This window comes from Tenebrio molitor, chromosome 1 (assembly GCF_963966145.1).
Source record: "Tenebrio molitor chromosome 1, icTenMoli1.1, whole genome shotgun sequence".
Taxonomy (NCBI): domain Eukaryota; kingdom Metazoa; phylum Arthropoda; class Insecta; order Coleoptera; family Tenebrionidae; genus Tenebrio; species Tenebrio molitor.
The window spans coordinates 28696249-28716740 of record NC_091046.1 but is presented as its reverse complement, the minus strand read 5'-3'; the positions used below and the strand labels follow the sequence as shown (position 1 = coordinate 28716740).

General features: G+C 34.6%; 2 long non-coding RNA genes across 2 annotated transcripts; one reads left to right on the top strand and one right to left on the bottom strand.

Annotated features, from left to right (window-relative positions):
• Positions 1-9108: 9108 nt before the first annotated feature.
• LOC138141608 (uncharacterized) lies at positions 9109-9728 on the top strand. Its single transcript, XR_011163208.1, has 2 exons — positions 9109-9333; positions 9384-9728. It is a non-coding gene; the product is annotated as an uncharacterized lncRNA (long non-coding RNA).
• A 9428-nt stretch (positions 9729-19156) lies between these two features.
• Positions 19157-19861, bottom strand: LOC138140513 (uncharacterized). The gene is made up of 3 exons (XR_011162538.1): positions 19541-19861; positions 19331-19480; positions 19157-19270 (listed from the first exon to the last, which is right to left on the bottom strand). It is a non-coding gene; the product is annotated as an uncharacterized lncRNA (long non-coding RNA).
• Between the last annotated feature and the right edge of the window lie 631 nt (positions 19862-20492).

Here is a 20492-nt window from a genome sequence, read left to right as displayed (position 1 = left end):
GCGGCAACATCGACATAAAATCACTTCTTGGAAATGCTGTCAATAATGGAGTAAATAATTGCAAACTTGATCAAGTGATCACAATCATTCAGAATTATTATAGCCTTGGCTAGTAAAAAACAAACAGTAAAAATCTTTTTATATGTATCTAAAATAAATGCGATCAAAGTTTTGAGCCCCCATATTATTATCAAATCTAAAAGATATAGATTTTATATTTATTATTTTTCTCATAATTTTCTGATATGAGTTAATATTGGCCTTGTAAGATGTTCCGGGAATTTTGGGGCACGCAGTATGTATGTGTATTAACAATGGTCACAAATCTGTAATAATAATTAAAAAAAAACAATACCGGCTGAATACTGAAAGTACAAATAAATAAATAAATAAGTAATAAAGGAAAGGGTTACAGTTTTCAAACAAATAGTTTGCAACTGAATTTACAGAAATTTACTTCAAATATTAATCATCATTCATCGTGATGTGACAGCTGATAACTGTAATGGCTTAAACCTTCTATGAATATATTTTCCATAGCATCTCTGAGTCATAGAAAGGATGACAGAATAATTTCTTACCTCTATATGTACATATTATTAAATCAGAATTCACAAATACTACGTCCGTACGACCGTACGTGAATCTAAAATGTTCCGCACGTAGATCCCTTTTCGGCAAAGCTTTTGGAATGAGTTGTTGATTTGCCGATTGTTTAAGTACCCATTACGAGTCTCTAAACATTCACACTATGACATCGTTATTTCTAAACATGTATAGTGATATCATATACCTACTAATAAAAATTCGTCAGTGCTATATTCCGTTAACTCAAAATGAAAATCATGTAGAAGGTACTTCAATACAGGGTACGAATTTTCTTAGAAAGAACTTTAAAGAGAAAAAATGTTATAATAACAAAAAGCTAAATTTACTTTCATACATATCTAGTTATCTGTGTTTCTGAATTCATTGTTAAATAACATCTGTAAAAACTGGACATAATAGTCGCAGACCTCCAGCAAAATTTTACCTGAACGTGCTACCTTTAGAATTCTTTTCAAATTGAACTTCCGTGCGTTTTTGTCACGTGAAAGTGTCTTGCAAACTGGTCAGGGCGCTTCCTTTGAACTGGCTCGTGCTGTACCTACTAAAATCAAAATAGACCTTATGAATGGTCTTTTATTTCAGTTTCCTTGAGATTTTCTCTATAAGGTTTGTTCAGCAAGTTTCCGTTTTATGATTGGTTCATTTTTAATACGACAAGTATTTTGTTGAAGAAAGAAATGAATTACTAAATATTATGTTGTAATAGAAAAATGATAAACTTTATAAAGTGCCGTGTCATCAATTTTAGCGATACTATTGAGGAAGAATGCTGACACTAATAAAGCTTTCAACGTCAAAAGGTAGCCAGGGATATAAACACCTGGTAAATGGTAATGAGGAATAAAACTACTAATGAAGACTGCTTTTTGTATGAAATTAATTACTCCTATGTACATCAACAACATGTTACTGGTGTTGTGTCACAGAATATTTGAATGTATGAATTGGATAAGGCAGTGTGGATCTGAGATTCTAATGTGCATAACGAAATTTCTGATAGTGGAGTGCTTTTACCATATTTTTCTTTTTACCATTTTCATGCAAAAATCAAAGTTTTATTAACAACCTAAACCCCTTTTCATGTCTTTTGTGAGTCAACAACAAAGCGACAAATTCTCACACTCTCTTGTTTTAAATCTAAAACATATTATATCCTACTCTTACCATATTGTAAAGATACGAGTATACATATGCACACATAGTAAGTGATGCATTTTATGATTAATGACATGTGTTATCAGTTATACAGGTGTCCCCAAAAAAGAAGACGAGTCCATAACTCCCTTATTTATAGGAGGATTTTAACTATTTACACACCAAATTAAATGGTTGTGAATAGGCTACAAAAGGGCCTAATGAATTACTGTATAGCCCCAAGGACTTCAATGGTAAACTGTCATAATATTTTTTTTTCAAATGCGAACACATACTTTTTTTTAGCAATTCTGATAGAGATTTTTATTCTGAAAACAACAATGTATCACAAGTATAACTTACATAACAAAAATACAAAAAAAAAGTTAAAAACCGCTGCTACTGTCTATGCGCTCCATTTTGCGCTAAACATTGGCGGCATCTTTGCGCAATCCTTACGTTATTATGTGTCATTTGTTTTTCCAGCTAACTTAATTTAGTTATTACACTGTCACGAAATGCATTTTGATAGCTTCTCGCTTGGTGCTCGTCATTTATTTCAAAAGTTATTGTTATTTTTTTATGTGAGGTTATACTTGTGATACATTGTTGTTTTCAGAATAAAAATCTCTATCAGAATTTCTAAAAAAAGTATGTGTTCCCATTTGAAAAAAATATTTTTAACATTTTAACCTTGAATCCCTTAGGACTAGGTATACGTGAATTTAGTGTGCCATCTTGTAGCCTCTTCACAACCATTTAATTTGGTGTATAGATAATTAAAATCGTCCGATAAATAAGGGAGCTATGGACTCGTATTCTTTTTTAAGGCCACCCTAGTATAATAATAGTACCTATATTAAAAGACAAGACCAGTCTTGAAGCACGAATTCAAGATTAAAAAACGAGTGGCGTAGCCACGAGTTATTTTAAAGAATGAGTGCTTCAAGGTCTTATGAAACGAGTTTTTTATACTATTTTTGGTAATTTGCCCTTTTTAAGCCGTTTTTAAACAAAAATGTTTACTTTCCTCGATTTAGGGATTTTTGTGGTGGTTAGTAATGTCTTAATTTTAAAAGTGAAAATTTGATCAAGTCTTCAAAGTCGCCTTTTGTTTTATCCAAATTCTGTCACAAAACACGAATATGGAAGATAATAATCTTTCATGTACGCCCGCTGAAATACGTGAAATTGCCAAAAATACGGTCGCGAATTTGTTGCCTGATAAATCCTGATAAATAATTCTTTGCACATTTTATAATTTAAACTGACACGCATGATGGATCAAGCTTTGCCAACCTAAAAATTTTCGTAAAATGTTCCGTGAAATAATGGCTATAAGGACATCCCAGATGATGACGTCGCGTTCGTTAAAATTCTAATATAATATTCTATTAGAGAATCAAAATGGAGGCAAATTACAAAAAATATTTATTAAAAGTAAAATAAAGTTTTTAAACAAGTAGTTATTGTTATTGCAACAGAAATTATTTTCTTCGATAGTTACTTGACACATATAGTCTTTGCCAAAGCCAAATAACCACCAACACTGCATTCTACCCAAAAAATCAACCGGCAACGTTGTACACTTAGATTTGATTGGTCTAGCATCCTAGTAATATCAAAATTGCCATTATACACTTGGTGTAATTTTGTTTTCACCAACATAATTCAACAGGTGGTGGTTATTTGGGTTTGGCACGGCCTATAGTTATATAGTATTGCCGTTATAACTTTTTATCTGCTCCGCTTACATAAACTGACCAATGAGAATCAAAGCCAGATTCAATCTGTATAATTTTTCATCACATTTGCCACGTAAGAATTTTGCTGTCAAGTCCACAATTATTGTTTTAGGTTTTAAAAAATAAAATGTCATTAAGACAATTCGAATGTCAGAATTTTTTTTCTGTGTAAATCAGATCGTCTTAACAACCTATTTGATTGGTAACTAAGAAAATGTAATGGGCGGGGCAGATAAAATGCTGCGTTGTCCTGAATATAGTATAATATTGCTGCAGTAATGTATGAAGATGATTGTAATTAACTACCCCATTTAAAAGAAAGAAAGAGTGCAACACAGATTTCTCCAATGTGTAGCTATAAAATTAAAAACGACCAATCCAAGGATCACGCACGATTATTTTCAAATCACGAACACAATGCATCTTAGCTCACTTGAGTCACACAGAATTTATGCGGACGTAAGTTTTTTGCATGGGATATTGAATGGTCTGAATTAGACTGCCCTGAATTAGGAAGTAAAATTAGCGTTTACGAAAATTGTACAAGTTTAAGATCAAGAGGTCCGTTTGTCATTCCATTCAATAGAACATCCTATGGAGTAAATTCGCCGGTGTCCAGGTTATCAAAAATAGGGAACTCCTGGACTTTAGAAAATGAGGAAATGAGGAACATGTACAATCGCGGCCATCCAAAAGTGAACGATATCTTGCGAAAATTTCCGTATTTTTCGTTAGATTAAATTAGGCTTTGTTCATTGGCGTTCGTGCAGCAGGAAGATGCAAGACTTACTGCAATGTAATTCCTTCGCCACAGCAACCAACGACCAATTTTCTTCTTGCTTTGGAATAGCCCTAGGGATCTGAATTGGAGTGAGATGTCGTGGCATTTAAAAAAAATAGTTTCAAACATTTTTTTAACGCTAGTGTCAAACTGTGACATTTTAGAACGGCTATGATTTCAAGTAAAAATCAAACTATGAAATAAAAACGTTCACTTTTGGATGGCCGCGATAGTACCTCAATGACATTAAAGATATATTCCGTAAATATTCTCGGATAACCAGAATCATGGTAGTGGTGAATATCAGGTTACTGTAATATAGAAGTTTTTACGGGACAAGTGACAAATATGACAATTGTGATTTAAAAATTATGACCATTGTCAAAATGGAAAACAGACGTTTAATGGGAATGATGTTTTTTAATGAACTTTTGTTAACCGACGACAGTGATAGTTCAAGCGATGAAGAAATAATCGTGCGAGGACCACTAAGTAAGTTGAAAATTCTAGCCAAATGAAACTACCAAATAGCAAATACATGCTTGTTAATATTCGTGTTGCAGTTCTTAGACCTAGAATAAGAAATTTTGTAGAAGATGTTGTTGATAATTACTCTGAAGCTGAATTTTGTGAAAATTTCAGGATGTATAGGACCACTTTTAACTATATTTTGGATTTAGTTTCAAACAAAATATCAACAGCGATTATGATGAGGACATCGAAGATGAAAATGGTGAAGAGTTTAATGAAGATATAATTATGGAAAAAGATAGATTGCGAATGGGTCAACAAAAGAGAAATTATATTTGTAACAATTTATTCCAATAAAGTTTTTACAAATTATACATTTTTATTAAAGAAGACTTGGTACGAACAAAGAACATTCTGAACATCTGAACAAGAACTAAACAATAAAAATGTCATTCTCCTTTCCTGAAATTTTGCTGGAACCACTCGAACATAATTTTTTTTTGCTGCATTTTTTCCTCGTGGAGTTTTTGTTTGTTGTGTTCTATTTCGGACAAAGTTGTAGTTTTTCTTTTTCGTGCAACAGAGCTGCTTGGGCACAGATTCTTCGTGCAAGATGCAAGATTCCTTATCCGGTTTAGCATTGAAAACGCCATCATCGGTACTTCCGATATTTTTTATTGAACAGTGAGGGCTTTCAGCGCTATTTCTTTGAGTCGTTTGATTATACGGTGTACTTGAAATTGTAAACTGTGGATGATATTTTGGGTTCTTAAAATATATGTCGTGAAGTTCTTTGAAAAATTTCCAGGTATGTTTATTGTTTCCTGTTTTCTTATTTTCGCTTACCACTTTGTCGTAATTTTTCTTTAAATTGCGCCATTTTTCATCACACTTTGCGGACGACTTTAGAATGTTGTGTTCTTTTAACTTATTTGAAAGCATTCCCCATGCCTGTTTTTTATTGTACATCGGAGAATCAAACTTATGTTTATAATCCTTAAAGGTTTCGATCAGCAAGAATGTGGCTTCTTCTGACTACCGATTTTTTCCTTCCTCTGTGCGGTCCTCTGCCTACAATATACATATTTTAAAAAAAGTGTTTATTTATTCCCATATATTAATTTAATACTTACATTCATGTTTCTGGTGTTGGTGAAACCTTCGCTCACAATATTTTTAATAGTTATTCTTTCCGACAGCTGCTTACTATTTGTAAAATATCAGAAATAACCGAAAAAACCGCCGTATTACGTCGGTCGTTTTGGTGACAAATAAACAACCAATTTTTCAGAGACAGTTGTTCCTTATAGTATTTTACAGTAGAAGTCCGTTAGGATAGCCTTTACTGCCGAGCCAGAGATTTTGTGAGACGAGCTCGCAAAGCGAGTCGAATAATACTGGCGAGGCTGTAAAGGCCCTAACGGACGTGTATTGTACAATAGTTTTTGTAATATCTCTACGATTCGTTCACAATTATCTTTTTGAAATACATTTTTTTCACCGCCATCGAAAAAACCGAATGATTAATAAGTGTGCGGAGGACGTCGTCATGTCAACCGTTGTTTGTGAAAAAAAATTGTTTCAATGTTGTTTGTCAGATTTGTTCAACGTTTAACTTTCCGTTGAAAATAAGTGAAAAATAAGTGAATGAAATCAATAAAAAATCGCAATCAAGATATTCCCGATGTCCGGAAGTGAGGTCATCGTTATTGCCTGCAAAATCGCGCTTGTGTTAGTGAAGCATCATCTTCGATCTTGTCTCCGTTTGCTGCTGTTTGTCAGATTTGTTCGACACTTAACTTTCCGTTGAAAATAAACGACTGAAATCAATAAAAAATCACGATCAAGATATTCCCGATGTCCGGATGACCGCAGGGCAAGTGAGGTCATCGTTATTCCCTGCAAAATCGCGTTGTGTTGGTGTTAAAAGTCTGAAGCATCATCTTCGATCTCGTCTACATCTGCTAGTGGCATACGGATTTCGATTAATTCAAGGTGTGTCCCATAACATTAAACATTAATTATTGTACCAATTGTAAAAAAGTTGAAAAATAAAGTTTAGATCTACGTTTCTATAGTTATTTAGTCATTCATAACGGCCGCTCCCGCTCATAACGGACACCCTTAACGGACTCCGGCCGTTATGAGGTTGTTTACATGGTGACAAACAGTCCGGAAAGCCACCTTTAACAACTAGATATTACAAAAAATACTAAATTTACAGGAATGTATTTTTACGGAACGCCGAACCAGAATTTTGGTTAAAATTTGATATTTACGGAATATACCTTAAGTAAGTGTAAACTGTTATTGTTAGTTAAAATGAAATTATTAGAAGTTTGTAGTTTAAGTTTGAGTTTTTCTTTTAAGCGGAAAGTGGGTACGGCTACCATGTTAATTTCTTATATTAAATAGGCTTAAGCTGTAGTTATCGTAATAAATAAATAAATAAATAAATAAATAAATAAATAAATAAATAAATAAATAAATAAATAAATAAATAAATAAATAAATAAATAAATAAATAAATAAATAAATAAATAAATAAATAAATAAATAAATAAATAAATAAATAAATAAATAAATAAATAAATAAATAAATAAATAAATAAATAAATAAATAAATAAATAAATAAATAAATAAATAAATAAATAAATAAATAAATAAATAAAATAAGAAATGCAAATACTTACATGCTTTCCATAAGGAACACAACAAATCACTGTTTTCATAACCAAAAAATTATCGAATAGAGAAGTGGGTGTATGTATAACTCTTATATTTCTGGATGTAAAAATGTAATTCTTGTGACATCACCCCGAAATCTGTAATGTCCTCTGAGTAGGCGTTGGAAAAATTAAACTGTTTAGAACAGAGTAAAGTTTGAATTTCCCGCCGTTTGACACGAATGACATTTGTTAATGTTTAATCGGGACATAGTGGAACATGTTTGTTTTCAGCAAACGGTGCCCTTAGATATTTGTTTCGAGAATAGGAATTCTATTATTCTATTTTTAATGTAAAACATTGCAAACAAAGAAAAAAAAAGAAAAATTTTTTGGCTCTAAATTTTAGGTTAGCTGTCAACATGCTCCAATTAATCTACGTTTTAAAAAAGCACAACAATTGACGGTTTCCAACGCCTCCCCAGCCCAGGATTTCATTTGAACGCGCGATACATACTTACAGGTTATTATAAATGATTGTAGTCGAAGTAGGCCATGCCCATGCTATGAAATGTTTGCCCCTTTCATGTGAACTGTCAATTTTTGTCGCTGTCACTGTCATTTTTTAGGTGATGAGAATCTTATTTCACTCCTGTGTGTGCACGGTGTGTACTCACTTATTCACATCATTTTGTAATTTTAATGATTTTAATCTACTACAAAATAACTTAGACGCTGTTGTTGAATGGTCCTCTCGAAATCGGCTCTCTTTGAGCTAAATGTTTTGTATCCTCATATTCCCGGATTCGTTCTGTCAAGGAACATACGTATATACATAATTGACCAACATCGTTTAGAACGAGTCTACAAATTCAAAGATTTGGGTGTCACTTTCGATACGGAATTAAATTTTAATGATCATCTTAACAATATTGTTAGCAAAGCTCTAAAAACGTATGGATTTGTATTTAGAAATTGTAAAGACTTCAGCAGTCCAAAAACTCTATTGCTACTGTACACGTCATTGATTAGATCTCAACTGGAATATTGTTCACCTATATGGTATCCGATATACTCGTACATAACAAATATAAATGAACTCGAGAAAGTCCAACGAAAATTTTTGAAGTTTTTAAGTTTTCAACTGAACGGTGTTTACCCTGTCAGAAATTATGATAACAACATTTTATTAGGTACATTTAAGCTTAAGTCTTTGTATACTCGCAGAGTATAATTCTTTCTGTATAAGCTTGTACATCACAAAATTGATTGTTCATTTCTTTTAAGCAAAATTAGCTTTCATGTTTCTCGCTTGAATAGTCGAAACTACACTACGTTTTATATTCCTAGCTACAGAACAAATGTGTTGCTTAAGTCGCCGATTATTTTAATGTGTAACAACTTTAATCAGTTCGCTACAAGGTGTGACATTCACTTTGACTCTCTGAAAACAATTCTTGACGCTGTAGAATGCCGACTATTGTCTTTAAAGAGTTGAGATTATTATTATGACTTATCAGCTTGTAATCTAGTTAGTAGTAGTTAGTATGTACCGTGCTCTCAGCACATTATTTCCTGTATTTGGGTGCTTCCTGTAGGAAATATATTTAATTATTGTTTTCGTATCCCACCTCCACCCGGCGGCACGGCAATTTTGCCGGAGTTCATACACTATTACGGATAATACTATCAAGTAATCATTTAGCCACTTTTTCCCAAAGCCTTTCAGCAAGAAATATGTTTCACATGGTACAGAACATGAAGAAAATGCCAGGAACAAATACAGAAAAGACTATGACGTCGATGTGTTTGAAATAGGTCTTTTAGTTTCACAGGGGAACCCATGGCTAGCATGCAGTCCTGATGGTACTGTTATTAAAAATAAATGCATGACAAAATTATTGGAAATCAAATGTCCCTTTCTTGGTATGAAGTAATTTCTGAATTAATATTTCTTTAAAAACTATAAATTGCAGGTTCCACATGCACTATGTGGAATGAATGTTTACCTCATCTGCCATATTTAAAGAAATTAGGTGAACACTTCATCATAAATAAGAAGCATCCTTAAAAAACGCATTCTTTTTACATATGTTACCTTCATTACGTAAGTACATATTTTAATAAAAAAGAATAAACAGATTAAATATTCCAGAATTATTATTTCTGTGGCGGTCGTGAAAAACTAGGTAAGTCGAAAATGTTAATTTTTCAGGGCAACGATTCAAAATTCCACATCATTCCTAAAATCCTGTAATTAAATAGAAACTTCTTTCTACCTGTACTTGCTTTCAATATAAGTCAATTTTAAACTGTGAAAATCTGAATTATTTAACTCCATGATTTATTATTAAGGTGTAAGTATCGCTAACTCATTTTTGAAATTATTTGACTTACCTACTTTTTCACGACCGCCACAGATTTACAATACAAGGAAACTATTTTCGTATCCCACCTCCACCCGGCGGCACGGCAATTTTGCCGGAGTACATACACTATTACGGATATTACTATTAAGTATAGCGCAGTGCTTATCAACATAATTACCGGCGTCTCGCCTCCACATTTTGACTTTGTTGTGTATTATGTTCTGTGTCAATGTTAAGGAACTTCCTCACGATGTGACATGAGTATAATAATATACCTTTTTGAATTTCAACTACCAATGTGTTATCTAAATCCAGAAATTTTTAAATTTTTAAAAAGAGGTTGCGGTACTATTCCCGTTGCTGAAATTACAAGTGGTAAAATCGAAATTTTTTCTAAACACCAAAGATTTCTCATAGCAACGGAGAGCTCTAAATATTTATTAATTTTTGTGTTATATTATGTGAATTTGGAACAGCTATATCTAAAAGATATGCTTGCTTTTGTTGTTTATTTAAAATAACAATGTCTGGTCTGTTATGCTTAATATGAATGTCAGTTAAAACTGGTCGATCAAAATATAATTTGTAATTATCATTTTCCAAACAACTTTCTGGTGTATAACTATAATGTGGTTCTGTATTCTTTAATACATTGAATTTAACAGCTGTATAACATGTGTATAATTTTAGCGAATATATCATGACGTTTCTTATATTCGCTTTGAGCCAAAACGGTGCAAGAAGAAATGATGTGTTCAATTGTTTCCCCTTCAGTTCCGCAAATGCAAAATTTAAATTTTTATTACCGGTACCGCCACGAGAGCGCGCCATAGTACTAGCGGCTAGACTCGGTACTAAGGGATGGGGTTGGTAATCCTGGGGAGTGGTGAACTCTGCGAGCGGAAATATAGCGGGGGTAAAGCGGGATTTCGCGCGCGTGGTTGAAGGGGGTAGGTCACTTTTTTTTGGTTTTTCGAAACGAACACACCTTGCGAAGAGCGATCCAATATTCCAAAAATCTGTAAGTTAAATCTGAACCGATTACACTACCGTTCCGAGTAGATATTTTGTGTCCCCGTAAGGAATCCGACGTTTTTAATTCACCTGGGTAATTTATCCCACTTTCGTTGCCTTTTTTGTGTTTGGTTTTTGGGACCAGGACCACGTGGTAAGGGTATGTTGTAGATTTCATTTTGTTGCATGCTGTTTCTTTAAGAAGCGCCCATTTGTTAATTTTAAGCGTTATCTTTCTCCCTGGAGGTTCATTTTTTTTGCAATCTGGTAATTTCGAAAATTCGGAGCCGTCGTCCGAACCGCGTGCGTCCATTTTGTTTTTTTTTCCACTAACATTTTCTAACGGCACTCGACCCGCCATTTTCTTTTTGTTTAATATTGCCAGCGAATATGGTATTCCTTTTTAAAGCGTTTTATTTTATCGTTATTTAACCTCGCGTTTTGTTCTCTTTTATTTCCTCCTTGTTTAATGTGCGTTTTGTTTAGCTTACGTTATCATTGTTTAATGTTGCGTTTTGTTTTGCTTATTTTATCATTGTTTAATGTTGCGCTCTGTTTTGCTGGATTTTCTCATCGTTGAATGTTACTCTTTGTTTGATTGAATTAAACTCGGTTTTTGTTTTTCTTTGTGTTGTTGCTAGATTTCGGAAAAGTTAAAGTTAAAATGTTGTAAGTACGATCACATGGGGGCTAGGTGACATTCAGGAGGTCGGAGGGGTTGTTTAGTCAAATTTCCGTGGGGGCGACGGTTATGTCGGACCGTATAACGGAGGTGGAACAAGTTCTGCTGTATGTGACTCTGTGAAGCCCCCGTCGCAGTTATAGGGATCTCGGGAGTTTGTCGGTAAACGGTTGGTTGGGGAAGGTGGAACAAGTTCTGCTCTACGCGACTCTGAGAAGCTCATCGTACAACCCCGAACGCTTATATCACTCGGAATTGGTCGGTACACAGTAGTCCGACACGCGATACCCCGAGTACCTATAAATGTCGCTGCTTTCAAGACGATTCAGATTATTTTTCTGAATCCCCTCGCGCCGAAAGTTTGTTACCTCCAGCTCTAAGCTCCCGTTGGCGTACCTTGACCGCGTAGTTCCAAATTAAACATTGTTTTTGCCATTAATCAAATTGTAAAATATGAGTAATACCTGGGATACGGTTTTTGAAGAGGGTTTTTCATCCGTCCCTGTCTGTAATAACTGCACCATAATTTGTTCACTCGTTTTGCAAGCTTCAACTTGTCATTTTGTCTGTTATGTACCCGTTTTCTGTTATTTTAAATATTGTTGCATTCATCTTGTCGTTTATCTTTGTGATGTACTCAACTAGTTAATTTCTTGTACTTCGTTAAACTTAATTTCTGTCCTTTTGTATTCATTTCAATTTTTTTCCTCAAAGTTATTACAGGCATTTTTAATAAAAGGTATTTTGCGTCCCTCACATGTGTGTTTTATTTGCGGCACTCTTCCAACTGGAACCCTCATCGTTTGCATTCCGAACCTTTTTCCGCCAAAAGAAAATCACAACGTAGGGCTCCTCCGATTCGATGATGATCACGACCACATTTGTTACCGTTTTGCGCAGGTTCAAATATTTGGCGGAAAAAGTAATGTATTCAAATCATTACACTACATTTATCTATTATCGATTGCAAACCGCATATGTGTTTTTTATGATTTCTTGTATTTATAACACGATCTTGTATTGCAAATATAAAACCCTCCGTCTCAGGGTGAATATTTGATTTTTTAAGCCATGCCTTTCTTATTTTGTCAGTTTGCTTCTAAATAAAAATGCGTTAGGTAATGAAACCAGTGTTGTAATAAATTACATTACCCAACTCAAATGAGTGTAAATGAATGTGGTTATGAGGTATTATCGAAGCAGCCGTAGATAATAGTTATTTACATAATTAGTGGGATAAAAGCAATATTACAGGACGCGAGTGTGAAGATTGCAGATGACGAGGGCGTTAGCCCGAGTTCATCTGTAACACACGAGTTTCCTGTAATATGCTTTAGCCCACGTGTTATGTACAACATTTTATCTACGGCTGCGAATTATTAATTAAAAAAATCAATTTTTGGCAAAAACGTCAAATTTGACATTTACAAAAATATATTTTGATAATTGTTAAATGTCAGTTTCAATCGTTTTAATTCAAAATCAAAGAAACAAGATTGAAACAATTTGCTCAATACAAGGACAACCAGCTAATTCTGTTTGTAAACAACGCGTTGTTTTAAATTTTTCATAATTGAGAACCGGGTCGTTTACGTCTTATCGCGGGTCTCGGACGTGAAGTGACTTCGAAAAATGTACATTGGGGTTACTCCGACGTCAAGTGAGAAAAGTACCAGAACCTGGAATGGAAACGTGTGTGATCCTGTTTCGAGGACGACCTGGAGTGCAAGAGATGAGCGTCTCTGGAGGTGTCACTGCAGTTTGCGTCGTTTTTCCAGTATGACATGTATTACAAAGTGGTCTCTTGTGCGAGTAACCCAAAAGAGAGTAGTAGATGATATCATTAAAAGTGGAAGTGAGTGTTTTTGTGCCAAGCCCAGAGATTGAAGACCGAAACTAAGTCGATGCCGGCTACTGGGTGAACAAAATGCAAGGACTGTGTTATGTATTTACAATAAGTACCTAGCTTTTCTTTTGTATTGTTGTATTTCAATAAATTTTGTCTGTTTGCTTCTAAATAAAACTGCGTTACGTAATGAAACCAGTGCAGTAATGAACTACATTACGCAACTCAAATGACTGTAAATGAGTGTGGTAATAACGACTTATCCAAGCAGCCGTAGATAAAATAATTTTATACAATTTAATTGTATATATCAGGTTATCGAGGCATCTTACTTATTAATTTTCTGAAAAGATAATACCACTGAATTAATAATAGTGTTATTCGGTGAATATTATTTTATCTGTTGCTGTAAGAATTTTTACTTACATGGAATTATGTGGTAGGGGATTTTCAGAAGTACCTAACAGGATAAACACTATTGGAGTTGGATATATCGTCTACCCACAAACCACGAACAGTCATATGAGTATTAAATAACAAGTCTTTTAATCACAGGAGGAATATTTATAAATAGTTAGCCTTAGTCATTTCTAATAAACAAAAACAAATGCCGTTACCATGGCAATTAAATACATAGGTAGGTATTATAAGCATCGTTAACGTGCATGTGTAAAGTGTGACATACATTAAAAAGGATCAGTCGTTGTCGAATTATTCTTTTCTGAGAGGCCAGTTGTAGTGGTTATCTGACAAAGAAAATTTTAACAACATGCTGCCAACATTAGGAGATCAATGTCCTTCCTGTTTGACCATAGAAAGCTGGATTATGACATTTAAGATGGGATAAGAATTAAGAAATGGAAGACCGATTTTTGCATCAACAGAAAACGTCGGTGTTGTCCGTTATGATTTTGGAAGATCGATGAATCTCTGTTAAACGCATATCAAAAACTTTCAACACCTCATATTATCTGCAAATTGGGTGTCAAAAAGGCTGAATACTGAACAATGGCGAATAACAGCCCTTTCACAATGGCGTTAACGTTAACGTTACGTCGATGTTACAGCCCTTTCACAATAGCGTTAACGTTACGTCGATGTTAAAACGTTAATGTTAACGTTAGATCTAATTACATGTATTTCAGTACTTTTTATAAATTATTTCCGTTGGCTAATGTTAGAATGTAACGTTAAGAATCCAGAATATTTCTAGAACTAACGTTAACGCTAACAATATCATGCAACATTAATTTTCATCATAACGTCATTGTGAACGTCCACAATGAAATACATGTAATTTTGAATTTCTAGATCTAACGTTAACATTAACGTTTTAACATCGACGTAACGTTAACGCCATTGTGTATGGGCCTTTAAAACGATAATGTTAACGTTAGATCTAGAAATTCAAAATTACATGTACAGTTGCGGAATTAAAATTTCGGGCACTATTTTTCTGTTACTTCAACAAAATCTCTATAAAGCACCTTCTACTGTCATCATGACTGACATTAAATCATCGGTTTGATATGTTGCCTACGCGTTATTATGCCACAAATGACAATTTTTGAATGCCAAAAAGATAAAAACATGACAAGAGTAAAAAATAAGGTTATTAACGTAAAGGTTGTTTTAGAGTTTATATCATGACATTGACAATAGTGCCCGAAATTTTAATTCCGCAACTGTATGTATTTCAATGTGGACTGTTCACAAGGGTGTTAGGATGAAAGTTAATGTTACATGATATTGTTAGCGGTAATGTTAGACCCAGAAATGTTCTGGATTCTTAACGTAACATTCTCACATTAGCCAATTGGAATAATGAAAAAAAAAATCGTACAATTAGAAAAATTTGTAAGATGTGTTTTGAAAATGCCTTCATTGTCAATGGTTGTCAATTGATTCAAAGCATTCTATATACATACACAGTGTGCCATGCCTCTGTCAATCTGATAATTCTCTTGACGAAAATAATATTTTTCTTGAATTACGAACTACCCATTGGAAAATTAGTGACAAAGATTTAACTGACGCAGGTCCTTCGAATGCTAATATTAATCTTGAACAGAAATTCGGAAATATCAAGAAATGTCATCATACAATTTCTGGAGAAATGCAACAGGAATTTTAAAAACGAAAAGGGCCTTAAAACTCTTAGGACAATGGACTAATGGGCCAATCGTTTTTGTGTACGGTTGGCTTTAAAAAAACGGGAACTGTTAGAAAAAGTTCTGTCAGATTTTATTAAATTTTTATAGTTTGAAACGACCTTTTAGAATTTAGGTTAAAAAACTGCACTTATGTGTCAGAAATACTACTGTCAAACAAACACAAACTGACATAAATTGACAAATTAAATTTCCAATTCACATTAGGTCAAATTTCATTTCCCGTTTTTTTTGAAGCCAACTGTAAATCATTTTCCTCAAAAAATAATAACACAAGAAGGAAAAATGAAGTGATTAACACTCCATGTAATTCCATGGATTCTGAGAAGCAATTCGGATCTCAAAATAGTCATTCTAGTGGATCTCAAAGATTACCTTGTACTCTATGTCCTGGAAAATCTTTTAAGAATAATAACAGACTGAAAATTCACGTAGACAAGTAGCATATCGATTATAACATAACCTATCAACTTCTTCTACTTTCTCTTCAACCGATTCAATCACAACTTTGCTTATTAATTTAAAACTTCACTTACCAACCATGAGAAAATTACCAAAAGCTTGTAGACATTTAGCTGCAGATAAATTAAGCTCGATTATTAATAATTATCTTTCGACCAAATCAATCTCTTCCTTTGAGAATCTTTTGCTTTTCTCCTATAGAGTTTTCAATGTAGCAGGGAAATCTGATAAGTCATGGAATAAGCATATAAAAGAAAATCTTTCTAATTTTGAAATTCCTCACATACGAATTTCGAACCCCCCGTCTCCGAATAGTGGGTCTAGTCAGGCCGGGTTCTCTACCAGGCCGGCTCTTGAGGTTTTTCATCACAGAATAACGACCAAAACCGTGGCAAAGTTCTTCTTAAATTAGATTTCAAAAACGCCTTTAACTGAGTCGAACGGGACTATATTCTAAAAGAAGTGCAATGTCATACCTCACTTCTTTATCCTTATCTTTATCAATGCTATAGGAATCCTTCAACTTTATTTTTCGGTGATCATTTAATTTCTTCTTCTGTCGGAGCCCAGCAAGGAGATCCTTGCGGTCCTATGATTTTTTGTCTTGCTATTCAACCAATTATTTTATCTTTGGATTCTCAACTGAATATTTGATATTTATATGACGGAACCTTAGCTGATTACCCAGAAGTAGTTTTGTCCGACTTTAAGAAAGTTATCAATTTATCCAGACACAGATTTAAAAGTCATAAAGTAATTTGAAAATTTAGCACCAGGTATTAAAATTTGTGACCGAGGAAGTTTATCTCTTTTAGGCTCTTCAATCCAAAGAATACATTTGATTCAATAAGATTCAATTTTGATATGTTATGCCATACGTACATGTTTCGGAACTATAAATCGACCTTTAATCGGCCTTAACGTGATCGTGGAAAAAAGGGTGACAATATCTAGATCAATTTGCAAATAATTTGAAGATGGTGGGAGTTGAAGTTTATCGAAAAAATAAAATTAAGAATAGTCTTGAAATGATGAAGATCGTCAACAGAGATGGTGATCGATGTTTTACATAACTACTTAGGGGTAACTGACTTGTGCCGACAGCAATAACATTACAGGAACGATTTTTTTTCTTATCTGCTTTTTTAATCGAGTTATAAGCGTATCAAATCCACCAATCCCGTTAATCAATTTAAGGAAGGACAGAACGAATGAGGGTGTAGCTTGGTTTCCAAAAATACCATCATTCTACTCGAAATATCTGCTCGACTGCATTTTATTGTCAAATTTGGCACATTATTGCACTGTCAAAAAATTTAGGTTAAGAATAATGTCAACGAATTTAATAAAAGTTGTCATCGTATAGCCCGCAATCATTGTCCCATCGCAGTTGGCGTTGAAAACCCACACAAATTTTGGATGTGCCACCTGCTTCGTAACGTTAGACAAACTAGTAAACAGATTTCCACTACCGCCAGTAGCGCCACCTATCGGCGATGCTAGTCTCACTCATGTTATCAACCTTGCGGCACATTCAGTTTAGCAGCCAACGCTCGCCAACGCCTGCTACGATGGTACGTACAATCATTTATAATGACCCTGTATATTATTATTGGACGGAAGTCGTAAAGTAAACAAAAAATGGTGGTTCAAAAAAGAACCGAGTTTAATAGAACGAAAGCAAATAATAACAAAGCGAAACACCAACAAAACTGAAAGAAAGAAGAAAGAATTAAAGGAAATGCTCAAAATGTCAACCATTCATTTCGATACGTAGTTGGGCACGCCGTGGTAAGCTTAATTTAGAAGTCTTGACCATTTCAGGTGTAATTGTTTCAAAAACTTCTTGTAATCTGTTTCGAAGATCCTCCTCGTTATGAATGGGTCGGTTGTAAACAACGTTTTTCACGTGCCCCTCTACGAAAAAATCCATAGGATTGAGGTCCGAAGATCGTGCAAGCCAGTGGCGTGTATCACATCGTCTGATCAGTGATCACATTGCGGCTGAATTTGGGTGGTGCCCTGTCATGTTGTAACCACTGATTTATGCGAAAAATTAATGGAATATCTTCAAGTAAATGAGTTTGCGTACACTGCTCTTGTTAAATGCATAGGGAATTCAAAAGGTCCGATCTGAAAATGAAGAAAACCTAAACACGCTTTCTTTATTTTTTACAATCTTGACTTACCACACTGAATCACCTACTAGTCCTGCCCACAAATTTCCGGAAAATCGACGGTAAAATTCACGCCGATAAATAGCCCTTGGATTATCGTACGACCAGACATGCAAATTTCGATGGTTGAAACATCCCTGCAGACCAAAACTTGATTCGTCCGACAACAACAACCACGAAATAAAATTTTCATATTCTGCCGCTTTATTAAACAACCAAACCCAAAAATGTCTTTGAACAGGGTAATCTTCTGGGTCGAGGTGTTACACACGTGTATAGCGGAAAGGATGAAGTCTGTTTTCCTTCAAATCGCGATGTACTGATCTGCTGGCGATATCCAACTCTTGGACAATTTCTCTTATACTCCTAGTTCCAACTTCCTCAACGATATTCAGTATTTGCTCTTCATTAGCCAAGGTCCGTGCGGTTCGTGCACCTCCGCCAATTTCATTCCGATTCGGCAAAACTTCCCTTGTTTCTTGAACCCTAGCAAATACTCTCAAAATTGTTTTTTGCGCGATTGTACTCTATTTGGTTGTTTACCACGTCTGTTTCCAAGACGGTAAGCTATGTTTACCCGTTGTTAACGATCAATTCGACAGTAAGTAATTTTTAGTGTTTCAGAACGGTAAGTAAATTTATTCAATATTAATCAATTATTATAATAATTTTTATGTAGACAGGAGTTGAAGACAAGAAGTCGGGGCACTTTCTGGAAACTTATACAGCTCTTGTAGTCGACCTTCCTTGGCACTGGAATGAAATAACATTAGCAAGGGCGTAGCAATGATTTTTTGCTGGGGTGGGCCAGATTTTAAACCACAGACAAATGATAGATAGATATTGCAGATGTATCTTGTTTTTAATGTGTTTTACTTTTATTCTGGGGTGGGCCAGAAGGATTCTGGGGTAGGCCGGGCCCACCTGGCCCCCCCCCCCTTTGCTACGCCCTTGAACATTAGCGGACTTGCCGCAACATTAGCATTGTCAAAATTGTCATACCTCGAATTTTCCTTGTCTTCTGATTACACATTGAAGTCGTTGGTTTCGGAAATTCTCTATTTATGTGGACAGAAGTTGAAGACAAGATGTTAGCACTTTCTGGAAACTCACACAGCTCTTGTAGTTGGCCTTCCTTGCCACTGTAATGAAATAACATAAGCGAACTTGCCGCGACATTAGTATTGTCAAAATTGTCATACCTCGAATTTTCCTTGTCTTCTTGATTACACATCGACTACATCGAGGTCGTTGGTTTGGGAAACTCTCTATTTATATGGGCAGAAGTTGAAGACAAGATGTTAGCACTTTCTGGAAACTCATACGGCTCTTGTAATCGGCTTTCCTTGGCGCTGTAATAAAATAACATTAGCGAACTTGCCGCGACATTAGTATTATCAAAATTTTCATACCACAAATTTTCCTTGTCTTCTTAATTACACGTTGAGGTCGTTAGTTTCAAAAATTCTTTATTTGTGACGCACCCCACATTCAAAGTTTCTTCTACAACATCCACTTCGTTTTCGGAATCACTAATATCACTTATTTTACTGCTTGTTTTTCAACACAACTGGCGATATTTGCGCACAAAAACTGCAATGGCGGTAGTTGTTTGCAGATTGCCTTAGAAACGCGATACAAAAATCGACATTGTGGCAACACGATGTGAAGGATATAAACACGTATCGCATTGGGCCTATTCTAGATGTGAATGTTTTGTAATAAATATTCAATCGCGCAATCTCAGACAATTTTGGAGTCGTCGCAAGCTCCTCCTCCAAACAATTGTCTTCTGTCGGTACATTGTCATTATCGTTCTTTATACTTAATATACTATTGTGATCAGGAGAATGTCGGTCAATAAATAAACGTGCCTTTTTTTGTTTTTTTCTGTTTCTGTCGTTTCAATAAAGAGAAAGCGAGGAAGAAAATCGTGACGTCACCTCAAAAGGGTAAAAATTGGACTATAGTAGTTTATTTGACGAGTTTGTAAATTGGGCCTTTTTGGCACGCGTGGGCCATTTTACACACAAACGAGTTGAATACAACGTTTTTTTGTTCGACGAGCCCCTTAAAGGCTTCAAATCGCTTAAAACCTTTAAAATTAGCTTGACGTTTCGTTTTGACAAGTTATGACATTTACTAAAATCCGCTCACATAGGAGAAAATTCTCAAATTCTGACAGTGTCGAACAAAAAAATACATTTTTTCTACAACCGTCAAAAAACGTGACATTTATGCATCGTTATCAAGTTGCAAAGTTTCTCTTTTTTGCTCATGTGAAAAAATGTTTTTTTTTTCACACGTGAAAAAATGTAGTCTTCATTTGCGCGTTTCCTAGGTTACAATGACTTGTCACAATAC